Source organism: Suricata suricatta, chromosome 8, assembly GCF_006229205.1.
Source record: "Suricata suricatta isolate VVHF042 chromosome 8, meerkat_22Aug2017_6uvM2_HiC, whole genome shotgun sequence".
Classification (NCBI taxonomy): domain Eukaryota; kingdom Metazoa; phylum Chordata; class Mammalia; order Carnivora; family Herpestidae; genus Suricata; species Suricata suricatta.
Genome location: NC_043707.1, coordinates 94,114,335 through 94,118,967, shown reverse-complemented (window position 1 = coordinate 94,118,967; position 4,633 = coordinate 94,114,335).

Below are 4,633 nucleotides of genomic sequence, written 5' to 3'. Positions count from 1 at the left end.
TACTTTCCTCTTAGGACTGCCTTTGCTGCATCCCAGAGATTCTGGATTGTTGTATTTTCGTTTTCGTTGGTTTCCATATATTTTTTAATTTCTTCTCTAATTGCCTGGTTAACGCAATCATTCTTTAATAGGGTGGTTTTTAACCTCCCCATTTTTCATTTTTTGCATCTCTTTGATTTCTTAGTCGACCCATTCCTTGTTTAATGTTATTTAACATGCATGTATTTGTAGTCTTTCCAGATTTTCTTGTGGTTGATTTCTAGTATCTTAGCGCTGTGGTCAGAAAAGATGCATAGTATGACCTCAATCTTTTTTAATCTGTTGAGTCTTATTTTGTGGCCTAATATGTGAATTTATTCTGGAGAATGTTCCGTGTACTTTTGAGAAGACTGTGTATTCTGTTTTTAGATGGAATGTTTTCAATGTGTCTGTTAGATCCATCTGGTCCAATGTGTCATTGAAAGCCATTGTTTCCTTGTTAATTTTCTATTGAATGACCTTTCCGTTAATATAAGTAAGATGTTAAAGTCACCTACTACTATTGTATTACTATCAATTATTTCCTTTATGACTGTGATTAACTGCTTTATGTATTTCTTTGCCTCTGTGTTGGGTGTATAAATATTTATAATTGTTATATATTCTTGTTGGATTGTACTGTTTATGTATGTCTATTTGGTCTGATGTAAGTACTGTGACTCTGGCTTTCTTCTCCCTTCCATTTTCTGAGTAAATGTTTCTTTATCCCTTCAAGTAAAGCCTGCATGCATCTCTAGGTCTGAAATGAGTCTCTCATAGGCAGATAGTTTTTGTTTGCTTTATCTACCACTCTGTCTTTGGTTGGAGCATTTGTCCATTTACAAAGTGATTATTGATAGTTTTTATTTTTGCCACTGTGTTATTTGTTTCATGGTTGTTTTTTATAATTCTTCCTTCTTTTGCTCTTCTCTCATGATTAGTTGGCTTTTTTAGCAAAATACCTGGATTCCTTACTCTTTATTTTTTGCAACTATAGTACTGATTTTTGATTTGTGGTCACCATTTTGTTTTTATATAACCTCTTCTGCATATAGCAGTCAATATATTAAGTGGATGATCACTTAATTTTGAACTCATTCTTTATTCCTTTTTCCTCCATATATTAGATATTTGGTATCATATTATACATTTCATACTTCTTTTGACTGATTTTTATGGATATGTATATATTTTTTTGCTTCTGTGCTCCCCATTTTTCTAATAGTTTTCAATTTCTACTTCACAGATTCCCTCTTAACACTTCTTATAAGACTGGTTTAGTGGTCATAAATTCTTTTAACTTTTGTTGGCCTGGGAAACCCTATCTTCTATTATGAGTGATAGCCTTGCTGAATAAAATATTATTGGCTGCAAATTTTTTCCTTCCAGTACTTTGAATACATCATACCACTCCTTGGCATTCTGCAAAGTTTCTGCTGAAAAATCCTCTGATGGCCTTATGGAGTTTCCTTTGTATGTAACTGTCTTCTTCTTTTATTCCTTCTTTTCTTTCTTTTTTTTTTTTTTGCCATTTTAATGTCTTTAATGTCTATGTATCTTAGTGTGGGTCTCCTTGAGTTGATTTTGTTAAGGGATTTTTCTGCTTCCTGCATCTGGACCTCTGTTTCCCACTCTAGATTAGGGAAATTTACAGCTCTCATTCCTTCAAAAGCATTTTCTGCCTCCCCGTCTCCCTCTTATCCTTCTGGGATCCCTATTATATGAATGTTATTAAGTTTGATTGTGTCACTGAGTTCTCTAAGCTTATTCTCATTATGAAGTATTTGTTGCTTGCCTCTTCAGCTTGATTGCTTTCCATTACTCTATCCTCCAGTTTACTTACATGTTCCTCTCCTTCCTGTATTATACTATTTATCCCATCTATTTTATTTTTGTTTATTATTTACTTATATAGTTATGATTTATTTAAATTCAAGTTAGTTAACATACAGTATAGCACTGGTTTTAGGAGTAGAACCCAGTGATTTATCACTTCCACATAACACTCCATGCTGATCCCAACAAGTGCACTCTATAATGCCTACCAACAATGTAGCCCATTCCCTTACCATCTAGCAACCCTCAGTTTGAATATCTATGTATTTAGGAGTCTCTTATGGTTTGTCTCCATCTCTGTTTTTATCTTATTTTTCATTCCCTTCCCCTGTGTTCACATGTTGTGTTTCTTTAATTCCACATATGAGTGAAATCATATGATAGGTCTTTCTCTGGATTATTTTGCTTAACATAATACACTCAAGTTCCATCCATGTTGTTGCAAATGGCAACATATGTATGTGTGTGTATATATATACAACATATATACATGCCATACCTTTATCCATTCATTAGTGGATGAACATTTGGGTTCTTTCCTTGATTTGTTTTTTTTAATTTAGTTTTAAATGTTTTTTATTTATTTCTGAGAGACAGCATGAGCAGGCGAGGGTCAGAGAGAGAGGGAGGTACAGAATCTGAAGCAGGCTCCAGGCTCTGAGCTAGCTGTCAGCACAGAGTCTGACGCAGGGCTCGAACCTACGAACCATGAGATCATGACCTGAGCTGAAGCCAGACCCTTAATCGACTGAGCCACCCAGGCGCCCCTCTTTCCTTGATTTGTATTTTTAATTTCATTTATTGAATTCTTCATCTCGCATATTAGTTTTTTCTTCTTTGTCAAGGTTTTTACTGATGTTTTCCACCCTTTTATGAAGTCTAGTGACTATCTTTAAATTCTCTATCATATTATTTATTTTGCTTAGCTTTTATGCTCTGATTTTGTCCTATTATTTCATTTGGGACATATTCTGTCTTCTTGTGTCTACCTCTCTGTGTCTGTTTCTGTGTGTTAGAAAAGTTAGCTACATCTTCTCCTCTGAAAAATAGTGGCTTTATGAAGAAGAGGTCCTGTAGTGCCTTGCAGTGACCTGTAATACAGTGTCCCCTGTTCACCAGAACCTGGCACTTTAGGGCAATCTCCTATGTATGTTTCTTGGATCCTGCTGTTGTGTCTGAGTTGCTTTTTCTTTCAATTTAGACATTTGCACTGACTCTCTGCCTGTTAAGGGCTGTGCTTGCTCTCTGTGGTGTTATTGAGATCCAGGCAGACAAATTCTAAGGAGGTGTGTAACAGCAGGGAAGCTTGGGGGCAGGCATCAATGTTAGCACAATTTGTGCTGAGATCCTAATTCTAGGTTAGCTCCCCCCACAGTGAAGTGGGCACCAAGGGTTTGGCACAGGGCAGTGGTCCAGGCATAATGTGCAGTGCTAGTACCTGGGGCACCCAGCGTGTAATTGAGTGGTGGCTGGGTGGGGCATGCACAGTTTTTTTTTTCCCCATAATATTTTATTGTCAAATTGTTTTCCATACAACACCCAGAGCTCTTCCCCTTAAGTGCCCTCCACCATCACCACCACCTCTTTTCCCCCCTCCCCCTTCCCCCTCAACCCTCAGTTCATTCTCAGGAGAGAGGGATGCATGCACAGTTTTAACAGAGTTTGTGCTGAGGTCAGGACTAGGCCAGCAGGCTTGGAGTGGGTGAATTCTCAGGAGAACTCATGAGTGGAGTGCTCTGCTAGCCAGCTAGGTAGCAGGTATCTGGTCTGTGTAGTGCTGCATTCTGAAGGTGGCTGAGTGTTTATGGTGAGGGGCCGTGGAGGAAAATGGCATCTGCCTGCATCTTTGTTCCTAGCAAAGGTCCCCTAACATGCTCTGAAACTCCAACACATTGCCCTCCTGTTTGATCCTGGTGTTGTGCACACTGTTGCTTCCGTATTACTTCTCTGTGTGCTATCTCCTTAAGGACAGGGACCCAGCTAAAACTAGCCCTTCCAGTTCACTTAGTGCTGAGTCCGTTGACTGTTAAAGCTCCAGGCTCCAAGTCCTGCTGGTTATACAACTTCATGGAATTCTGCCCCCTTGGTTTCCAAAGCCGGATGTTATGGGGGTTTATCTCTGTGTGGGCTTACCAGGACTTTCCTCCCTCTTCACCTGCAGCTCACTTCCTTTGGCAGGCAGCTCCTGACCAGTTTCTGCCCTTCCTAACTCTCATATGTGTTGTCTTCTTTACATTTAGTTGTGGAGTTTATTCTGGAAGTCTTAGATCACTCTCTGGTTTATTGACTTGGATGTGAAGGATACTGAGTTGCACACATGGGATGGTGTGAACTTAGGATCCTCCTCCTCCACCATCTTCCCAAGTTCATCACATTATATTTCTATTCAGATTCATTTTGTGGTCTAACATGTGATTTCTCTTGGGAAATGTTCCCCATGTGCGCTTGAAAAGAATGTATATTCTGTTTTTAAATGGAATGTTCTGTATAAAACTATTAAGTCCATATGGTCTAAGATAAAGTCACTATTTCCCCAATAATCTGTCTGGCTGACCTATCCATTGATGTTAGTGAATTGCTAAAATCTTCTATTACTGTATTACTGTCAATTTCTCTATGTTAATGTTTCCTTTATGTATTTAGCTGTTTCTATATTGGATGCATAGACATTTATAATTTTTATATGCTATTGTTGGAATGATCCCTTTATCGTTAGGTAGTGCCATCCCTGGTCTCTTCTTACAGTCTCTGTTTATCTGCTGTAAGGTTTGATACCTCA